Source organism: Dendrobates tinctorius, unplaced genomic scaffold, assembly GCF_039654945.1.
Source record: "Dendrobates tinctorius isolate UK_male_01 unplaced genomic scaffold, ASM3965494v1 ptg000005l, whole genome shotgun sequence".
In the NCBI taxonomy this organism is placed as follows: domain Eukaryota; kingdom Metazoa; phylum Chordata; class Amphibia; order Anura; family Dendrobatidae; genus Dendrobates; species Dendrobates tinctorius.
In genome coordinates, this window is record NW_027361673.1 from 10,988,966 (window position 1) to 11,012,877 (window position 23,912).

Sequence of the window (23,912 nt, forward strand, 5' to 3'; positions counted from 1 at the left end):
CGCCACAGAGGTACTGCACCTACCTCTCTCCTAAGGTGTGGTACCCCACCATCCAGGTAAGTTGGGGGCTCCTGACCATGCTCCAACACTCGCACTCCACACAATAGAGAAGTTCAGCACAACCACATTGCGGCTCCGTGCATAGGCAGAAGCAGAGCACCTTTGGTGGTTCCCTGCTTGGAACACTAAACGTGCTGGGAGGCGGGTGGAGTTTAGGATACATAAAAGAGTGGGATGGTTTAGGATTACAGGTCAGTCTGACAGGAGATCAGTGCGGAAGGAAGCCACTCGGGAGGAGTGGGGATCCCTGGAAGAAGGTATGGAGGAAGGAGTGCTGCAGCTGCCTCAGTGACCTGAGCCAGCTGGCACGGGAAAGGAAAGGAAAGAAGGAGAAAGATGTAGAACTGAAACCTGAGCTTCCATAGAAGGGAAAGGACAAGTACGGAACGTAGGAGTAAAAGGGAACACAGAGGATGTGGGTAAGAGGATGAACCCTGCCTAGAAGTTCTAAGCGCAAGGCCGGGGCCCGGTCACCGAGGTTGTACGAACGCTAATGGTTCTGCAGCAAACACCGGTTGAGTAGTGGGCTGTAAATGCACTACTCCCATCTAAAACTTGAGGGCGCAACAGCAATATGGATAGAGAGCCGAGACTTAGGAGTAGAGAGTCCCCGAAGCAGGCTACAGCTGTCTGCCGTGCAAGTAGAGTTCTTGGGAACATCTGTCAGGAGGAACTCCGGTGTACCACGGTACTGGAGATCTTCACACTTAAAGGTGCTATAGAGGAGACGTTCAGGAAAGGCACATAAGTTGGCGGAGTGTGGAAGGGAGCTTTCCATCTTGCCTGGAGGTTGACTGAGTCCCTGACCCGGAGGACACGGCACAGAAGCGGGCACTACAGACTGTGAGTAAAGCTTTTGAACTACATGCCCTGGTGTCCTCCATTCCTTCCTGCGTCCATCTGCCCAGCACTGCTACATCCCCTGCGCCAGACACTACATCACCTAAGTGTCTCCCCATCTACACTGCCCTGGGACAACAGCCCTGCCTGTGGAGGGCTATACCACCATTGCTGCACCACACCATCTGTCCCGGCTTAACACCTCCCTTGCCGAGCACCACAGGTGGCGTCACAAACTATTCATTTAATTGACATCTTCATATTACTTGGGCGCTCAGGGCCACGGTCCGGGTCACCGCCGCCGTGACACGTCCCACTGATACCGGCCCGGTACCGAGTACCCCACAGCCCTGGGAGGGCGACCCAGTCCCATTGTCAGATCACCCTCATCATAACCAGCATATCCGGCAGGGAGAGGGGCTCCTGACACATTTTTTGCGCAGGATCCCCAAGCTGTCAGTGTCCGCCCCTGGTGTGACTGTGTCTGAATTGTAGACTGAGTGTAGTTTAATGTCCAGTGGTGTTAAGGTGGCAAAATGAACTCAGAAAACCTACACTGGTCATTCGAGTATTTTTAGAAAAGTCCTGTTATGTAATGTTAAAAGTTCGAGCGCTTCCATATTGTGTGTAAATAAAGCCTCATTTAACTGTTCCAACTGTTTGGTTTCTTGTCCAGATGCCAGTGTATGATCGGAGTAACCTCAGGTCTGCCCCTGTTTCAGAGTCATACTGCTTCTTCAAGTGCTAGAAAGTTGGTTTAGGGTGCCACTTTACTTGAAAATGCACATAAATTTTGTGCATATTAGTAATAGTAATATAATAATAGTAAGACAGCTCCATAGTGTTATTTGGAGTGAGGGCCACATGATGACTCTCTAAAAATTAAGAGCGAGGGCAGAATGATGACCCTCTAAATATTTGGAGCGAGAGTCATCCCTCTAAAAAATCTGGATGCAAGGGCCACACGACTTGCACATTTTAAATTAGATATATAATGTGTGCCTGCAAACTTTCCGGTATTAATATGGAAAACAAAATATGTTGCCATGAAAATGACTTATGTTTTAGGCTGCAGCAGTATACCTATAGAAGGACTGTAAGGCTATGTGCCCACGCTGCGGATTCACCAGCGGATTTTTCCGTGCGGATCTGTAGGAAAAACCGCAGGTAAAGTGACCTGCGGTTTTCCTGCGGATTGGCCAGCGGTTTTCCCCTGCGGTTTGACACCTGGACAATGGAATAGGTGTCAAACCGCAGCGGAATCCGCAGAAAGAATTGACATGTCAATTCTTTCTGCGAATTTAAAACCGCAGCTTTTCCGCAGTGAAAAAAAACACAGCATTGGCACAGCGGATTGTAAATCCCATAGACTTACATGGTACTGTACACTGTCTGTGGAACTGCTGCGGATCTGCATGGCCAAATCCGCTGCAGATCCACAGCAAAATCCACAGCATGTGCACATACCTTAAAGCAATAAACCCTGCTTATATGCCTCTAATTTAACCCCTTATCCCCTGGAGGTATTTTCATTTTTACGTTTTTGTTTTTCACTCCCCTTCTTCCCAGAGCCATAACTTTATTTTTCCATCAATATGCCCATGTGAGGGCTTGTTTTTTGTGGGACAAGTTGTAGTTTTGAATGACACCATTGGTTTTACCATGTTGTGTACTAGAAAACAAGAAAAAAATTCCAAGGTTCACTAAATGCTAAAAATGACCTGCCAATACAATACTCCAGGTCATTATGAGTTCATAGACACCAAACATGTCTAGGTTCTTTTGTTACAAAAACATTTGCGCCATTTTTCGATACCCGTTGCATGTCCATTTTTCGTGATCTCGATTTGGGTGAGGGCTTATTTTTTGTGTGCCGAGCTGAGGTTTTTAATGATACCATTTTGGTGCAGATACAATATTTTGATCGCCCGTTATTGCATTTTAATGTAATGTCGCGGCTACCAGAAAAACTTAACTCTGGTGTTTTGACTTTTGTTCTCACTACGCCATTTAGCGATCTGGTTAATCCTTTTTATATTGATTGATCGGGCAATTCTGAGCGCGGCAATACCAAATATGTGTATGTTTGATTTTTTTTCCTATTGTTTTATTTTGAATGGGGCAAAAGGGGGGTGATTTGAACTTTTATTTTCTTTTTAGTTTTTTTATATTTTTAAAAACTTTTTTTTTACTTCTGGCATGCTTTAATAGACTCCATGGGAGCCTGGAAGTTGCCACAACCTGATTGGCTCTGCTACATAGAGGTGATGGTCAGATCGCCAATATGTAGCTGAATTACTCACTTTCTATGAGCGCCGACCACTGGGCGGTGCTCACAGCAAGCCAGCAGTGACAACCATAGAGGTCTCCAGGAGACCTCTGTTTGTCATGCCAACCCACCGGTGACCCGCGATCACGTGACGGGGTCACTGCTGAGCGGATTTCCAGCGCTATTGCCGGAAGCGCTTGTTAAACGCCGCTGTCAGTGTTTGACAGTGGCATTTAACGGGCTAATAACCATGGGAGGATCATGATCATGATTCCACCTACAGCTGTTCTGGGCACATGTCAGCTGTTCAAAACACCTGACATGTCCTGGGAAAGATGTGGGCTCACCACCGGAGCCCACGTCAAAGGAAGGGAGTCCGACATCGGCACACTATTACACCCGATCTCCGATAGGGGTTATAACTATCACTCCTCCACCAGCTAACCCTACACTGAATGCAGGTAACAGAGGTTTTACTAGAGAAGGACAGTATGTAGCCCTGAAAAGGACTTTTGTTTTAATGGTGCAAATGCGGTATATAAGTACTGAAATAGAAATTTCACATTGCCTGTATGCCTGCTTTAATCTAAGCTCTCCCTTCTAGATCAACTCTAGAACCCTAACCATAACCTCTTTCCAGAGGAGCGTGTGCGGAGCATCGTGTCAGAGGGTCTTATATAAGACCCAATGACGTCATGAGGCCGGCCAATCATAGTAATGCTAGTAGCCAACATGGCTATGGCATTATTGTTTATATTTGTTTATTAGCTGTCTAACAGCAGTGAAACATGCGGCACGGGGACTCGAGCATGGTGCCTTAGCACCTGCAATACTTGGTCGAGTACTTAGCAGTAGTGAGCACGTTTGCTCATCACTAGAGATGTGCGAATATTTCAATATTCGGTTCGGATTACGATTGCTGTATTTGCAATATTCACCAAACATAGCCGAACGCCATTGGAATCAATGGGAGTAAAAATGAGCAAATATGTTTGAAATGAACATCAAACATAAAATCGGCACGAATATGGCGCATTTGGATTTGGAGATTGTTTTCCAGACATATTCTCTCATCTCTACTCATCACTACTGTGCAGTCTGTGAGGAAAACTGCACTAAAGGGGCAGGATAAGAACTGACATACCTGCATAATAGAAAGAGCCATGAAATCATATCCTCAACATATCTCTTAAAATAAAGATAAATTGATCAATCCCGTTATCTCATTTTGCAGCCAGCGATAGACAGTATAATACAGCAGCTATAGGAGGCAAACGGTGTTACATTTTGTAATGAAACCCAATTGCAAAGATGACATTTAGCCCCAATTGCATGTATGTAAGTCAGAAAAAAATTGTCCATAAAGTTGGGCAACCCCTCTATGTGGCTGCCACAGTGCAGACAGCTGCGATAGCAGTTTTCAAAACTATTCCACTTCTTTTATATTTGTGGTGTTCTATATATATAGTAAATAGAAGCTGGATGCCCCCTGTACACATTGTATATTTACACCCAGAACCAATTTGTGCTGCCATAGCAATAGTAATATAGCATACTAGCTTGGCGCGTGCAAAATTTTTACACATTGGTCATCAGTGGAACAGGTAATTTCAGAAAAAGCAAGCTGGTCAAATCTAAATGTATTTCATGAGCTGATGAGCACAGACAGGTATTTATATATGTAGATTGGTAATACAATAAATTGTTTTGATAAGTAGAGGCCAAAAAATGTTTTCCGGTTGAGGTGCCACCTGCAAGCCATTGTGTCTTTCTGCAGGGTTATGAAAATGAATGTTTAAACTGTATTTAGTGCTAAAATCATGAGTTTGTGGTTTGTTTGGCTGTTTTCTTGCTGAAGGGAGCAAGTTTACCTTTCAAATGGTGTATCATGTGTGTGTGTGGAGCAGCTTTGTGGTAGTGTGCTTTGGGGTACTGTGGTGCCAACTGCAGGTCATTTTTCCTTACTGCAGGTTTATGAAAATTAATGTTTAAACTGTATTTTGTGATCAAATCGTGGATGTGTGGTATGTTTAGCTATTTGCTTGCCGAAGGGGGCAAGTTAACCTTTCAAATGGTGTATCGTGTGTGTGTGGGTGCAGTATGAGCAGGGATACAAGAGAATCACTGCAAAACACTGTTTAGAAATAATAGAATAGATACTGTAGTGTATTCTCCCAGCTTATATGACTTCCAAATGTAATTTAGAGAAATAACACAACAGGTATATTAAGTGCACTTACTTTATCAGTTTGATCAATTAGTAATGTTGCTTTGAGTTTCCCTTTAAATGAGCGCCTACTGGAGCGCTGCTGGCCATTATAGATCTCATTTATGAATTTACCATGTGCCCCTTGGCTGCTATCTGATGTCGTTTCAGAGGTAATTAATTTACTAGTAAAACCCATTTATAGACAGAATCTGCATAATCTGTGGCCCGGCAGTGACAGGATCCTTCAGCTATCATTGTGCTATGTTAATAGATCGTCACATCAGATGCGCCCTGAAAACATATGGACACATCATTTCATTTACCCTTGATAAGGTTGAATATTGGCAGTTACATAAAACAAAGATCATGTTTGCTCAAGAGATTATGTTCCATGATGCAGACGACATAAATGTCGCTTGTCTCATCTTCGAAGGCATTGTGCAATGTAGACGGCGTATTTCAGTGCAGCATCAACGAGAGACAAGGAAGCCTCCTGCTGACAGCAAGCTAAGTATTCTGTCCTCTGGAAATGATGTAATCAATTCCATACATTCACACATCAGCTCCTTCTGCAGAGTGACACAAAGCAGAGTTGTTGCTAAGCAGCAATTCCTCAGGGTATCGCTTGGAATTTCAATTTGTTCCATGCACTTCACCTTTCAACCCCTCCATACTCATCTCTCCACCCCCCCCCATATCTAGAGATATGTAGTCAGTAGAGCTATTGTGCGCAAAGTAACCTTTGATTCACAAAGGTTAAAGAACGCTTGCTCATAGCTAAGTTCTCATTGTATAGATGTTAGGAGGGTGAAGTCCGGAGACTGAACACTGGCATCAACTAATCAAGTGGCTTTAACATCCTGTTGTTATTATTAAAATTGGGTAATAAGATCAAGGGCATCTTAAAACAACGGTCATAAATCTTACTGACTGGTAAGGGATTATCAACCACTAAGTGCCCCTGGCATTGGACACAATAAAAGGCTCAAAAGGAAAATAAGTGATGTAGGTACATCATGTCAGTCTTTGTTAGATAAAGATCATAGCACCCTATAATAAAGTGGCACAACACACACTTTATAAACCGCACTTCAAGTGTGAGAGACAGAATCTTAACAAAAATCCAGAAAATCACATTGTATGATTTTTACAAAATTAATTAGCATTTCATTGCATGAAATAAGTATTTAATACAATAGAAAAACAGCTCATCTTCAAACTACCCATAATATGAAGTGCGCCGTGGGCAAAAACTTAAACTATTCAATACTGTAACAAAGAATGTTAAGAAAACCCTGAGAGTATATACAGTATGCCTATAAAATAATATTTTTATTTTTACAATTAAAAACAACACAGAAAATAGACAAAATGTATATCAACAGAGGCTGCCAAACACTACTGCAGGGACCTATACAAATAGATCAAATAATAAAAATATATGAAATAGTAAGTTGATAAATTGCTAAGGCCCTTAAACAATGCACAAGTACATAGGTAAACTTTCTTGTTAGCAAGAAAGGGGTACATAAGAGATAGAATACGATGAACTTTCATGTATGTAACAGTGTTGGTAATGGTATCCCTGCCGCCCCAACGCACGTTTCGTTAAAACTTCATCGGGAGGTGTGATTTGCATTTTATTGCATTAAATAAGTATTTGATTAAATAGAAAACAGAACTTAATATTTTGGTATAGAAATGTTTACATAGTAACATAGTTATTAAGGTTGAAGGAAGACTTTAAGTCCATGTAGTTTGTTAGCAATTAGAGGTCAGACGTTTCTTGTAGTTCTTGACCAAGTTTGTGCACACTGCAGCAGGGATTTTGTCCCACTCCTCCATACAGATCTTCTCCAGATGTTTCAGATTTCAGGGCTGTTGCTGTGCAACATTGAGTTTCAGCTGACTCCAAAGATTATCTATTGGATTCAGGTCTGGAGACTGGCTAGGCCACTCTAGGACCTTGAGATGCTTCTTACGCCCATGGAAGTGGAGAGCAGTGAATATACATTCTCTTTAGTAGTGAGCACACTTGATCGCCCAGCAGCTGCCAGGGAAGCTGGTAAAATTCCTCTTCATCTTCAGCTTTTTAACAGAGGCAGTAAGGTTTTGTTACAATATTGACCAATATTTCGAATAACTCCCTAACTAAAGCCTCAGTTCTAGCTGCCCAAAACTAACCCATAAGCATAATGCTGCCTCCATCATTCTTCACTTTGGGTATGGTGCTCTTTTGGTGATCTTCAGTGTTGGTTTTATGCCAAACATAGATATTGGAATTATGGCCAAAAAGTCCAACCTTGGTCTCATTAGACCATAGCACATTTTTCTGCATGCTTTTGGCAGACTTGATGTGAATTTTGGCAAAACATGCCAGGCTTGAATCTTTCTCTTTGTAAGAAATATCGTGCCAAACTACACCTCTGGCCAGATATATTAATACTTTCCAGAAATTACTGCACATTCTTTAATATTGCTGTAGGCTGCTTGGCACCTTGCTGAAACAATTTTTTTGGTCTTTTCATCAATTTCTGAAGGACATCCAGTTCTAGGTAATGTCACTGTTGTGCCAAAATTAAGCTACTTCTTTATGGCCAACTTTATAGTGGTCTATTGTTTATCTACAATGGCATGTAAAAGTTTTGGCACCCTGGTCAAAATTACCATTATTGTGAACAGTCAAGTAAGTTGAAGATGAAATGATCTCTAAAAGGCATAAAGTTAAGGAAGACAGATTTTCTTTGTATGTTGCGCATATATATATTTCATCTTTTACATTTTAAAAATTACAAAATAGAAAAGTTTGGGCACCCTGCATGGTTAGTGCCTAGTAGTGCCCCCATTTTAAAGTATCACAGCTTATGAACACTTTTTATAGCCAGTCAAGAGTTTTTCAATTCTTATTTTAGGGATTTTTATCCATTCTTCCCTGTAAAATTCTTCCAGTTCTGTGAGATTCCTGGGTCGTCTTGCATGCACTGCTATTTTGAGAACTAGACACAGATTTTCAATGATGTTCAGATCTGATCAGGGAACTCTGAGGGCCATTGTAAAATCTTCACTTGTGCCTTTTGAGGTAGTCTATTGTGGATTTTGACATGTGTTAAGGATCATTATTCAATTGGAGAAGCCATCCTCTTTTCAATTTCAGCTTTTTTCTACAGTAGCTGTTATGTTTACATCAATAATTTATTGAAATTTCATTGAAATCATTCTTCTCTCTACCCACGAAATGTTCCCCATGACATTGGCTGCAACACAACCCTAAAGCAATTTTGCATTGAAAAGTCAAACGGCGCTCCTTCACTTCCAAGCTCTGCAATGCATCCAATCAGTGGTTTACCTGCATATATGGGGTATCAGCGTACTCAGGATAAATTGTACAACAACTTTTGGGGTCCAATTTCTCCTGTTACCCTGGGATCTGAAGTAAATTTATTGTGAAATAAAGTTAAATATTCATTTTTTTAAACATTCCAAAAATTGCTGTGAAGCACCTGAAAGGTTAATAAACTTCTTGAATGTGGTTTTGAGCACCTTGAGGGGTGCAGTTTTTAGAATGGTGTCACTTTTGGGTGTTTTCTATCATATAGACCCCTCAAAGTGACTTCAAATGTGATGTGGTCCCTAGAAAAAAAATTGTGTTGTAAGAATGAGAAATCGCTGATCAACTTTTAACTCTTATAACTTCCTAACAAAAAAAAATGGTTCCAAAATTGTGCTGATGTAAAGTAGACATGTGGGAAATGTTATTTATTATCTATATTGTGTGACATATTTCTCTCTTTTAAGGGCATGAAAATTCAAAGTTGGAAAATTGTGAAATTTTCACCAAATTTCCATTTTTTTTCACAAATAAATGCAAGTCATATCAAAGAAATTTTACCACTATCATGAAGTACAATATGTCACGAGAAAATAATGTCGGAATCACTTGCATCCATTGAAGCGTTCCAGAGTTATTACTTCATAAAGGGACAGTGGTCAGAATTGTAAAAATTGGCCTGGTCATTAACATGCAAACCACCCTTGGGGTAAAGGGGTTAATTAATGGTTGGCAAGATATTCTTTTCATGAAATTCTGTGCCCTTTTTTCTCCACACATACCTTTGATCATTGTGGCCAAAGAGCTCTATTTGAACCTCATCGGTCTACAGGACTTGTCTACAAAATGCATCAGGCTTGTTTAGATGTTCTTTTGGATACTTCTGATGCTGAGTTTTATGGTGACGATGCAGGAGAGGTTTTCTTCTGCTGATCCTTCCATGAAGGTCATATTTGTGAGGGTGTTTCTGAACAGTAGAACAATATATCACAATTTCAAAGTGTCATGACTCTGATGTCGGATGTCCCAGGAGCAGGGTCTCCTTCCCTGGATTACTTCTGATGGTGAAGATGCGGGGGGCACATTTCTTGCCTTAGTTCCTGAAACCACCCTAAGTCTGTACCCTTCCCCCACACAGGGAAGAGGGGAGTTGTAGTGTACCATAATACACCAACCAGACTAGCAAGATAATACAAACAGGGGTAAAGAAAAATGCATACAAATATACACACATAGACAACCGGGGACTGGAGGATGGGGTTAAATCAAGGTAGGAGAAGAAAATGAATTATCACACTCAGATAAATCCACTAAATGCCTTCTCCAACAACAACCACCAACAACCTCCAGCCATGCAGCAGAAGCTATGATGGGAGTGGCTAACAGTGTACAGCTAAGAGCCTTAAAACAGGAAAGCTTCCAGGAGCTCTCAGCCGAGCAGATTAACCCCTGCACTGCTAAAATAAATTTACACTGTTTAATTTAAAGGCGCAGTGCTTCTAGTCAATGCAGGAGTAGGAAAAATCAGACTCTGCCGTATTCTGGCTCCTCTATATCGTGGTAAACCCGTGACACAAGGTTTGCTAAATCTTTCTGAAGGTCTTTTGCAGCCGATCAGGGGTTCTGATTTGCCTCTCTAGCAATCCTACAATCAGCTCTCACTGAAATTTAGCTTGGTCTTCCAGACCTTATCTTGACCTTCTTTGTTCCTGTTAACTGCCATTTCTTAATTACATTTCTAACTGAGGAAAGGGCAACTTGAAAACACTTTGCTATTTTCTTATAGTCTTCTCCTACTTCTCCACCATTTTCATTTTCAGCTAGAGAGTTACTTAGAAGAACCGATGGCTGCAGTTTTTTGGCCCAAGGTTAGAGTAAGCTGGGTTTTTATAAAGCTGTGAAATTTGCATCACCTGGCCTTTCCTAACAGTGATAGTGACCAAGCTATATCCTTAACAGGCTAATTAAGGACAGAAACCTTGGTCAAAGTTATTTGAGCACACAAATCTCAATGGTGCCCAAACTTTTGCATCATCCCATTTTCATTTTTGCAATTTTCAAAATGTAAAAAATGAAAAAATATATATATTTTGCCTAAAATACAAAGGATATGTGTCATCTTGAACTTTACAACTTTTAATGATCAATGTAATCCCTTTGTTGTATTGTAAACCGATCGACTTTTGCTGTAAAATGCAACTAAGAAAATGCCAGGAAAATCCAAATAGATCAGTTAAACTTCATGTAGACTTCATTTAAACAGTCAAACTTTATAGCTGTGTACTTCCTGCTATTCAGCATGAGTTTACATGTGATTTCTGAATACACCCACAGCCCCAATTATAAGATAGTGTTCACACTGAGGCAACCCCATTATTTTAGTTTTGTCAGCAGTTTATTTATCAATTGATTTGAACAGATTATGGGTGACAAAGGTGGAACAAATTCTGAAATGTTTCTTTTTGGTGTGATTTTTTTTTACATGACATGAACCTGGTATTTTAACAAGGGTGTGTAAACTTTTTATATCCACTGTATGATGAAAAACCACCATATACTGCTCTCAGTCGCTATAAAACTTTCACATAAATAAATCCACAATATACTGTGTGCACTTTTATCACTAGGTACTGTATATGCATATAATAAGCATTCTGTAAATTGAAGTTCCTCATTACAACTACAAGCAAATCCGTTTAGACTTTATTTATCCATCCATTTCAAATTTTATGCACATCAAAAACTGATCATTTTTCTCCCATGTTTCATTTGATTTTAATTTGATTTACAATCTTGTTGCTTCCTTTTTTCCACATCATTTTTTTTTAAACTGAAGCAAGTGAACAGTATGAACTTTTTTCCATTGACACTTAGCAATAGAGCAGTTAAAAACAGATTAAAAAACATGCTTGTTGTTAATGTATCCCCAGAGATTTGAATGGCTGATCCTACAAAAACAATGAGACTAGGACATGCACAGAGTTTAGCAGAACGTACACAAGGCTCTTTTAAAAGTCGGAATGTGAGATTGGGGCCATTAAACTCTTCGGGTTTGTTTGCTATATGTTCTAAAAACGCACAGCATAGGGTAAAGGGAAAGGGTTGTGTGAATATAGCCTTAAGGCCCCTTTACATTTAGCGATGCACCAGCGATCCCGACCAGCAATATGACCCAGTCAGGATCGCTGGTGCATCGCTAAATGATCGCTAGTGAGCTGTCACACAGGCAGACCTAACAGCGATGTAGCAGCGATACAGCGGACGATACTTACCTTTCAGACGCGGCGATCCTGACGTCCTCCGTCCACGTCCACACGTCGCTCGTCGGCGCCAGCAGGAAGCGCCCAGCGAGAAATGGAGCGTCGCGATCTCGCGCGATCAGCGATGGACAGCGGGGGAGCCGGTCAGAGGTAAGTATCACACATAGCTATATCGCTAGAGATCTTGCTGCTGCGTCACCAAATTGGTGATGATTTAGCGATATTGTTAGCGATATCGCTATGTGTAAAACCCCTTTAGATTGTCCTGGTGGTCATATTGTTACCAATCAGCTCCCCAGTTTTTAATGCCATATATTTAGGAGGATAGCAAGAAGTAGGGGGCAAATGATGGCAACATGATTGCATAATCTGGTTTAGTTTATAGTCTTTTACCACACATAGTAGGTCTGTATAGGATATCTCCCGAAAAAATAGGATAGGATTAAGACATTTTATTATTGTAAACGAAAGATTACGCCTTACAATTAGGAGGTATATAAACAAATATGACGGCGAGTCTCCTGAATCAAACTCAAAATCTCATGACAATATCTGGAAACCTCACACCCCCACCATAAAGGTAAGCATTAAATAAAAACCTTTTAAAATAGTCATTAAAAAGGCACAAGTTAAAAGAAGGAGCAAATGAAAAACTTGCAAAAACCATCAAAATATAGTAAATGCAATAATGCCTTGTTTCTGAACAAATAAAAAAGAAAGGAAAAATACACCATTTTTCTATTCGTGAATAACCACTTTAACACTTACCATTAAATACTAAAAACAATTCTAAAAAACAGATCATCTTTCAAAAGATCTTTTATTAAAAATTAATTTATAATTAAAACTTACCTTCCACCCAAATGTATCAATTTTGATAGGCAGGGGCAAGTTGCCGCACCTGCAGCAGATCAGCTGCACAGGGGCCCTTTGGGTCGTGGGCCCAGTCATTCTGCAGGTTGCTCAGATGCTGCTGTGATCATTCCACTTTTTTCTTGTGTAGTTCTATTGGGATCATTCCACTTTGTACCCTTATAATTTTACCAACTTCAACTCTGGTCATTGAGAGAATGGCTCTCCTTTATTGTCTATAAATGAAAGTATTTACTTTTCTTCTTTTGTGGTCAGTTCCAAGATTCAAATTTAGGCTGAAGTCAGACACAACATATAAAAATACGGACTGTATTTTACGGTCGTAATACGCAGAAATGTTCCTTGAACAGTGATCCATATGTCATCCGTTGTCAAAGCGTGGCTGCTTTTTTTGCGCATGTAAACATCCGTATGACATCCGTTTTGCATCCGTATGCCAAGATTTTCTCGCCGGCTTGCAAAATGGACATTTAATAGAGCCCTATGACAGGTTAAAACACAAACGAAAGAATAGATATAGAAACATAGAATATATACATGTCATGGAGACATATATATATATATATATATATATATATTTATATTTCATAGAGTTCTACATAGCAGAATAGCAGCTAAATCAATTGCCGGCTTCTGTAAAATCAATATGAAACCCAACATGAAATGACACATGGTTTACATACAGTAAACCATTTCATTTCATTAAGTTTTTAATATAATAATAATAATAAATAATAATAATCTTTATTTATATAGCGCCAACATATTCCGCAGCGCTTTACAGTTGAACAGTTTCAAACACAACAGTCATAAGTAATAACGTAAACAATACAATAATTAAAGCGAAATAAGACGACCCTTCTCGTGGGGGCTTACAATCTGCAATGAGGTGGGGGCGATACAAAGCACAGGTTTGTATTTACAGTGATGTATTTACAATGATGGTCCAGCCATCTTCAGGGAGTGGGGGATAGATGGAGATAGTGAATGGGCTACACACACACAAGCATAAAATGACTTTTATTACTGAATGTGATAGGCCGCTCTGAACAAATGTGTTTTGAGCGAGCGCCTAAAACTATGCAAATTGTGGATGGTCCTAATATCTTGGGGTAGAGCATTCCAGAGGATTGGCACAGCACGGGAGAAGTCTTGGAGTCGGGAGTGGGAGGTACGGATTAGGGCAAGGTTAGTCGAAAGTCATTTGCAGAGCGCAGTGGTCGGTTAGGCTGATAGACAGAAATGAGGGAGTAGATGTAAGGGGGTGCCGCACTGTGGATAGCTTTGTGGGTGAGAATAAGTACTTTGAATTGTATCCTATAATGAATGGGCAGCCAGTGTAACGACTGGCGAAGAGCGGACGCGTCCGAGAAACGATTATCCAGATGGACAACCCTGGCTGCTACATTAAGGATGGACTGGAGAGGGGAGAGTCGAGTGAGGGGGAGGCCAATTAATAGAGCGTTACAGTAGTCCAGGCGGACTATTAGTCAATATGTCTTTGACTAATAATTTGACCAGGATTTGTGTGTAAAATTTGGGACATGTAGGTGTTAAATAAAGGGGTTAATTCGTTAAAAAGAATTGCGTGGGCTCTCGCGGTAATTTTGCAACCAGAGAGGGAAAGCCAGTGAGTGAGGGTAGATATTAATAGCCTAGAGAGGGACCATTGTCCCGGCTAAAGAAAAAAATCTGCCCCCAGCCACCCCAGAAAAGGCGCATCTATAAGATGTGCCTTTTCTGGCACTTAGCCTCTGTATTTCCATTGCCCTGTAGCGGTAGCTAATAGGTTAATAATAATGCGAGTACTGTCCGATTTTTACGCACCGGTGTCCTGTAAAAAGCCGGCAATTCATATGCGGCTATACAGTAAAATCACACTGACATGTTAGAATGCAAAAGATAGAATACATGTGTACACATAGAATAGGTGTATATATATATATATATATATATATATGTCAGTGACACACACATATATATATGCTTATATTTCATAGAGAGATGCATAGTAGAATAGGTGATAATTCATTTGTCAGCTTTTGTAAAATAATTGCAAAAGCCAACAGGATATGACACATGGTTTACATACGGTAACCCATTGCATATCAATTAGATTTATACAGTATATGTCCCTGACTAATAATGTTAGTACTGTATGTGTGTAAAATATTGGAGCTTTTCTGGCACTTAGCCTCTCTAGTCCCATTGCCCTGTAGCGGTGGCTAATGGGTTAATAATGGGTTAATGTCACCTTGCTATTGAAAGGTGTCATTAAGCCCAGTTAATAATGGAGAGGTGTCAATAAGACACCTATCCATTATTAATCCAATAGTATGAAAGGGTTAAAAAAACAGACATTAAGAATAAAGTCTTTTAATGAAATAATTAAACACACAGGTTTGCCATCTTTGCTAAACTCCCAATCCAATCGAAGCCATTGTTCTCCTGTAATAAATTAATAATAAAAAAGCAACAATATCCCATACCTATTCGCCGTACAGTCATGTCCCACGCTGCAATCCATCTCAAAGGGTTAAATAGTTTACAACCAGGAGTGGTGCTAATGCTACACCACGGCTGTAAACCACGGAGGAATGAATGCGGAGCCTCCCAGCCTGACCGGAGATGAACTGATTAGCGCGGGAAAGTTTCAGAACTTTTAACCATGCTGTCAGTTCACCACGGGTCAGGCGGGGAGTCTGCGCAGCCTCAGTGACTACTGCTGACGTCGATGCCGACAATTGAATTAATATATATACATATATTATGTTTTCATGAATATTTGAGGCCATGGATCCATTATATGTCCATTTTGCAAGCCGGCGAGAAAATCTCGCCGTACGTATGCTGTACGGATGTCACACGGATGCTTACATGCGAGAAAATCGCATCCTCGCATTGTACACAGATGTCATACAGATCACTGTTCAGGGAACATTTCTGCGATTCTCGTCCGTGTATAACGGACCGTATTTTTATACGTTGTGTGTGACTCCAGCCTAAAGGTGAATGAAATTCTGAAGTGACAGAATGGCAGCAATAATAATTATAACCACTCCATCATTTGAATTTATTTGCAGTAAAACAACGTTTATATAGAAACTAGTGGTTTTCTTAAATGGAATGTCAGCAACTTTTTGTTTTGTAATCTGAGAGCCGCATGATATAGGAACAGAGACCCTGATTCCACTAATGTGTCACTTACTGTGTGTCACAGCTTGTTGCAATTTCAATAAAACCACTGTTTTACAGCAAGAGATTATCACTTGCGGACTTGTCACATGCCATGTAGTCTTCCTGCTCTGTGTAAATCCACCTTATCACTTTTTAGCAGCTTTCTGACAATGTCCAATGTACACAGAACATTGTCAATCAGTGGTGTGGACTGGGTTATACAGAGCTCACCATTCAGAGAGCTGGTATTTTTGCAGCAGAGAATACAGTAATTTTATCAAAATGACAGCATGCAAACTAATAACTAGCACATCATTGGAGTCAAGGTCTCTGTCTCCAAGTTGCATTGCTCTCAGGTTACATAGCAAGAATCTGATGTCAGATTCCATTTAAGGCATTGCAATAGCTTTAAACTGAGACAAAATAGACACATTTGACAAATAATTTTATTCATTAAAATCATTATGTTGGCTTCTTTCATTATATATATATATGTAGGGGGATCAGTCTCTGCTAGGAACGGAATTACACTGTGACTTTAAAAGCCAATGCACCCCTCTGATTTGTTTGCACTTGTGTAAGCAGGTGGTCAGATGCAGTAACACAGGGAATGCAGAACAAGGTCTTAGGGTACCGTTACACATAACGATGTCCCAGCGATCCCACCAACGATCCGACGTGGTTGGGATCGCTGAGACATTGTTAGGTGATTGCTGGTGAGCTGTCACATAGACAGCCCCTCCAGCGATCAGGACCAGCGAGCACGCTGGTTACCAATGTAAACATGGGGTTTCTAAGGGCCGCAGGACCCTTAGAAAGCCAATGTTTACCCTAGATACCAGTGTGCACTGCAGGCAGGGCGGGAGGTGAAGTCAGAACGGCGCAGACAGACCGGCGTAGCTCTGCTATCTGCTACTCCGGTCTGACTCCTCCATCACTCGACCTTGGAAGCAAGTGCCTTGGTCAGAATGAATCCTCTTTGGGCAACCATACACCCGAATGAAGTCTCGGCAGATGGCCTGCGCAGCTGACTCAGCAGTCTGGTCCTATGTTCACTACAGCAAACTTCGTGAAGTGGTCAGTCATCACCAGACAATGTCCATAACCGAGATGTGTTGAGCCTATAGCTAGGTAGCCAATCATCAATAGCTCTAAGGGGCAGAAGTCACAATGGTCTGTGTCTGAGTTCTCTGCTCTGGAGGTTGGGCTAGTTCACAGCTCCAACATCGTTGACAAGCCTCCTCTACTGCAATCTTCATTCAGGGGTGAAACACCAGCTTCTGTAACCACTGGAATGTCTTCTCCAGACCAAAGTGAGCCCCTCTCTCATGGGCCTCCGTAGCCACCACACGGATGAACTTTTCTGGGAGCTCCACTTGCCAAGTGATCCCCAATTCCCACACCAGCTGTACTCTTCTATATAGCAATCCATCTTCCAGCTGGAGAATTTCCCACTGTCTCAGAATCTGCAGAGCCCCTGGGGACAGAGCGTCTCTCTCTCACCGGCTGGAAAGTTGCTTCAGGGCCATCCATTGTCTCAGCTGGGCAAGTTCCTTGTCTGCTTGTTGAAGTTGCACCCAGTCATCCCGAGACCATCCTAGCACTTGTTCTCCAGACACCTCTCCGATCTGTCCCTGCATCACCACCAACAACTTAGCAAGGTCCTGGAAATCAGGAATCTCTTCTGCCTCCAATTCTTCGGCTCAGTCACATTTAGACCGCTCACGAGTCACTCGAGAGAGCATCAGCGTGTGTATTCTCGGCCCTGGCCCGATAAGCGATTTTGCACTGATACTTCTCCATGCGGGCCACCCACCGTTGTTCCAAGGTCCTCAATTTTGCATTTTCCAGGTGGGCCAGAGGATTATTATCGGTGAATATCAGGACTTTGGACCCCGACAAATAGAGTTGAGTGAAACGGGTCGGTAAACTTAAAAAATCGCCGACTTTAGCTAAAGTCGGGTTTCGCCGATCGAAACCCGACCATAGCGTGAGGTCGGCCATGAGGTCACCGATCCGAGCTGCTGATGATTCTGAATAAGGGAGAGCATTAGACAGGGAAGAAGAAAAAAAAATTGCTTCTGCTGATAGCGCTTTTCACTGTACAGTTAGTGTGCAGTGAAAGGGGAGGATTTTTGTTGTGTGCAGCAGCGCTGTTGGTGATTAGGCTGCCTTTTAAGGCTACCTGATAGCTGCATTGCTGTGTGCACACTGCTGTTCAAACTGCTTTTTTCAAAGCACTCCAACTTTTATTATTTTGTTCTGGTGAGTTACCGAGCATTCATTTTTTCACACACCGTATAGCGGTGTACGCTCCTCACACACTACCGTGTACTGGCTGGTATCATGGACAAATACAAGCTGTGTGTGACTCTGGAAAAACAAACCAAGGAGATTTTCCATTTTTCCAGACCTACACCTTATAGAGCTGTCCGCTTTTCAAACAGTTTCGTATATCTGCTGTTTGATTACAGTCAAAACTATACAGAGACAGCGTGTGTCACTCAGTATAAAAATAGACAGAGATTGACAATTTTCCATACAGACACAGTATAGCGGTGTACGCTCCTCACACACTACCATGTACCGACTCGTATCACGGACAAATACAAGTTATCTGTGTGTGACTCTGGAAAAACAAACCGAGGAGATTTTCCATTTTTCCAGACCTACACCTTATAGAGCTGTCCGCTTTTCAAACAGTTTCGTATAATTGCTGTTTGATCACGGTCAAAACTATACAGAGACAGCGTGTGTCACTCCGTATAAAAATAGATGGAGGCTGACAATTTTCCATACAGACACTGTATAGCGGTTCCCTTTTCTTGGAGTAGGAAAACCGATTTTAAAGCCGGAGCATCAGGAACAGGTTTTGGCGTACATTGCCGAAACAGCCACCAGCTCTATTGCCTCCTCTTCTGAACGTTCGAAACCTGCAAGCACGGAGTCGTCAGTGCAGGGTTCTGGTCAGGAAAAACACCTTTCCTTGTGTCCTTCACTCCCACCAAGACTTAAAGATGCGGCAGCCAAAATCTTCAGAATACTCTATGGAGCTCTTTTCACATACCATGCCTGGGTTATCCAGTCAAATCCTGAATTCCCCAGTCCAAGATGAATCTGACATGGAGTGCACTGATGCACAGCCACTGCTAGATGATTCTGCTGGTACATTGACCCAGAGCACTACATTGCCCTCGCAGTCTATTGAGCCAGAATCTGACCCTGATGAAACTCAGGTGCCCTTCCCGCATACTATACCACCTTACAAAGTGACACAGAGGCTGGTAAAGAGGAAGGTGCAGATAACTTTGAAGAGGAGGTGATGGATGACCCAGTTCTTGACCCAGATTGGCATCCATTGGGGGAGGAGGGTGGCACTGGCAATAGTTCAGATAAGGAGAAGGATCCACAGCAGGCATTGACATCGCAGCAGCAGTTATCTGGCAGGCCCGTAGCTGTCCAAAAACGTGGACCAAAAACTAAAAGAGTTGCAGGACAGCTTGGCCAGACGGTCAACTTAGCACAGCGTGCAAGCCAGAAAATGTATACCATAGTAAGAAGAGTGCAGTGTGGCACTTCTTTGTCCAAAATTCTACTGATGACGCAAAGGTTACCTGTAAGAAGTGCGGAAGGACCTTTAGCCGAGGTAAACAACTCAGAAATTTGAATACCAGTTGCATGCTTAGACATTTAATCAACATGCACTTGCAAGCATGGATGGACTACAAAACTTCAGGTAGCACATGTGCACCTCCTCCGACTGAAAGTAGCCAGCAACGCTCCATTGCTTCCCCCACTTTAAGACCACCGCCACCGTTAAGCACACCACCAGCACTAAATGTTGAGGTGTCGTCACAAGGCCAAAGCACTCAGGGAATCACAATGGTTTTGCAACACAACACTGAATCTAGGCCATCACCACCAATACCATCACCAACCCCATCTCACTCCGTCCGGTCCACTGCTACTTCCCCCATATGCAGCTCTCCAGTCCAGCTCACCCTACCAGACACTCTGAGTAGGACAAGAAAGAACTCATCCTCTCATCCGCGTACACTGTGTTTGAACGCCTACATTGCCAAACTAATCTCATTAGAGATGATGCCCTACCGTTTGGTTGAAAGCGAAGCCTTCCGCGAGCTCATGGCCTATGCAGTCCCACGCTATGACCTACCCAGTCGGCACTTCTTTTCTCGAAAAGCCATCCCAGCCCTCCACCTGCATGTGACAGACCGCATTGTCCATGCACTCAAGCAATCAGTGAGTGGAAAGGTGCACCTCACAACAGATGCATGGTCCAGTAGGCATGGCCAGGGCCGTTATGTGTCCATCACTGCGCACTGGGTTAATGTGGTGGATGCAGGCCCACAGGGGACAGCGGCGGTGGAACAGTGCTGCCTAGCCCACGGTATAGGAAACAGTTGGCTGTAGGCTTTCGACCCTCCTCCTCCTCCATAAGCGAAAGCTCATCCACAGAGCGCAGTCGCACGAGCATTCCATCCGCAGCTGGCAGTGTTGCACACGAGGTGTCCCACTATCGAACAGCTAGTAGTAAGCATCAGCAGGCTGTGTTAAAGATGATGTCTTTGGGCGACAACAGACACACCGTGGAGGTACTGGCCGACTACTTGCAGCGACAAACTGAGTCATGGCTGGGCACTCTACATCTTGAGCCAGGCAAGGTAGTAAGTGATAATAGCTGTAATTTTGTGGCAGTCATAACCCGTGCAAAACTCACACATATACCTTGCCTGGCTCACACTTTGAACCTGGTGGTGCAGTGCTTCCTTAATAATTATCCAGCGTTAACATCCCTGCTCCATAAGGTGTGAAGACTGTGCTCGCACATCCGTCGCTCAAATGTCCACTCCACTCGTATGCAGAAGCTGCAGCGATTGCTCCACCTCCCCAAGCACTGCCTAATCATAGACGTTGCAACAAGCTGGAACTCCACCCTGCACATGGTTGAGAGGCTGTGCGAACAGAGGCAGGCTGTAATGCATTTGTGGGAGGATACATGGGCAGGCAGTTTGAGGGAAGACATGGAATTGTCGGGTGTACAGTGGTCAAAGCTGAAAGACCTCTGTAAAGTCCTTCAGTGTTTTGAAGAATGCACACAGACGGCTGGTAAGCGCAGATGACACCATCATAAGCATGAGCATCCCACTTATGCGTCTGCTCATGCAAAGTTTGATGCACATTATGGATCTGGCGTCTGCAGCGGAGGAGGAACAGGAGGAGGAGGAGGAGGGAAGCCTTGCTGACAGTCAGCCATTGTCTTGTCAGGGAACCGTCCCAGATGAGGTGGAGGAAGAAGAGGAAGAGGAGGAGGAGGAGGAGGGGGGGATGATTATTTTGGGCAGGAGGATGCTTCTCAGGGGGCAAGAGAAAATGTTGGCGTTCCAAGGTCAGGTACAGTGTTTGTGCGTGATTGTAGGGATGTGGATTTGCCAGAAAGTGCTCCTCCACCCAGCAGTGGCAGTGCATTATTGACACCTGGAACATTGGCCCACATGTGTGATTATGCCTTACGGATCCTAAAAAGGTACCCCCGCATTGCCAAAATGATGAAGGATGACGACTACTGGCTGGCCAGCATCCTCGATCCATGCTACAAAGGCAAATTACACAACATCATGCCACAGGAGAACCTAGAGATAATATTGGCTAACAAACAAGCAACTCTGGTAAACCGTTTTCCCAGCACACAGCAGCGGTGCTGGTTCTCCCACGAGCCGTAGTGGGCACAATGGAAGAGGTGTTCGTGGTGCACACAGCCGAAGTGGCGTTGGAGACAGGGGTATAATGACCATGCTGTTGAATGATTTCTCAAGTACCGCTCACACGACTGCTAATACTGCATCGATTACAAGTGACAGGAGACAGCAGTTGTCAACTATGGTTACAAACTACTTCTCCTCCCATATCTATGTTCTCCCTCAAAGGTCATTCCCCTTTGACTATTGGACCTCTAAACTGGACACCTGGCCTGAATTGGCACACTATGCCTTACAGGAGCTCGCTTGCCCTGCTGCTAGTGTGTTATCTGAAAGAGTCTTCAGTGCTGCTGGATCAATCCTGACAGAAAAAAGGACCCGCCTGTCGACCCAAAATGTTGATGATCTAACCTTCATTAAAATGAACCATGCAAGGGTTTCAAAGGATTTTGTCCCACCTTCCCTTGATGACACATAGGTTGCCAGAAAACTGCCTCGCTTTTGTCCTCCTCTTCGCCGGACTTGCCCAATTCCGCCATTTGCAGCAGCTGAATGTCCAGCCTACACATCAACATATGCCATTTTTTAAACCTCCCTAACTGGGCTGCCCCCCCAAGGGCTGGGGTCAACACCTGGCGCACCCGGGCAAGTGCCGTTGCTCTGAACAGGTGGATGGGCCCACTGATGGTCGACGGCACAGGGCCCCTCATAGTAAAATACAGTGTCTCTGATGGTGGGGGGGCCCACTCGCCGTCAGACACACCAGCGTACTATGAGGGGCCAGTACCGTCGCCCATGAGTGTGCCCCCCCTGCTTGGTTATGGCCACACCACTTGCAAGTTGCAATACTTACCTCTCCCTGCTCCACCGCTGTGTAGTCTGGCCAGTTAAATCCTTCACAGGGACGGCCACTAGAAATTTGGTGTATTGATCGATGATGGTTAAGATGTAGCTATGGCCTGTCCTGCTAGCCTCTACTTTCAGATGATCAATGGCTACCATTTGTAATGGATGACAACTTACAAGCGGAGGCAGTGGTGCTTTATGATCACCTTTCACAGTTGTGATAGTCACAGACGTGTGACATTCCTGCCACCATTTTTCAATGTCTCCTCTCTTGCCAATCCAATAGAATCGCCTACGGCCTGTGGCTTCTGTCTTTTGCACTCCAAAATGACCAGACACATCATGATAGGCAGTGAGGACCATGCCTACATCTCTCCGTGTCATCACAACTTGATGGAGATGAGTAACGGTGATGTGATCCACGCTACAGCGATAAAGCAATCCTTTCTTCACAAAGAACCGTTTTCGCTGTCTCCACAGACACAGTAATTGAGGGTCTGCATCGCCTCTGCAACATCTACTGGGAGGTTTTCCCGCGATGAGTAATTCCCAAATTTCTGCTAACACTCGACTTTCCGTCTGTACTTGTATCCATGTAGTTTCCAGTAGCGGAGAGTCTGGACTGGCTTACTGAGATTGAAATATATACTAAGATTTAAAAGTACCACAACACTGTATACTGTTGTACGCTTCGACTAACTTTCCCTTTTTCTCCTTTTTAAATTCTGGTGTCATAGTGAGCCTGTGAGTGTCTGTGTCTGACTCCGGAAGTATAGATGGAAATTTACAATTACCCCTAGACAGGATACACCTGGTATGTGCTGATACAGTACCTTTGTTCAAAATTTTTTATTACGGTATCATCCATAGTGAGTGAGCGTGTGTGGTTTACACCTTCTATATATACGGTGAATCGGAGATACCAATTTTTACCCTTGTGAGGTAGCGCTGTCATTCAAGGTTGGGGGACACTCGCTTGGCAGCAAATAAATCACATCCGGTACGGGTTTTCCATAAAACCATATCAGTCCGTGAGGTTTATTCACCATCATAAACCACAGCAGCAATATACAACAGCGTAGCGTCCATTATATAGCTTCACATTACAGCATAGCGTCCATTAAACAGGCTATTTAGCCCCAGGGTTATCTCACCCACGTCAAGGTTCCCATATGGCTGTTTCTCCAGGCTGCAGACATCCACTCACTCCTCAGGGACTCTGACGCTGGCCGCCATTACACACACAGCCGCTGCACAGGCTGTTAGCCAGGAGATCCTTCTCCTCACAGGACCTTCCAAACTGGACCAATCAGGTCCCAGCATTCATACCTTG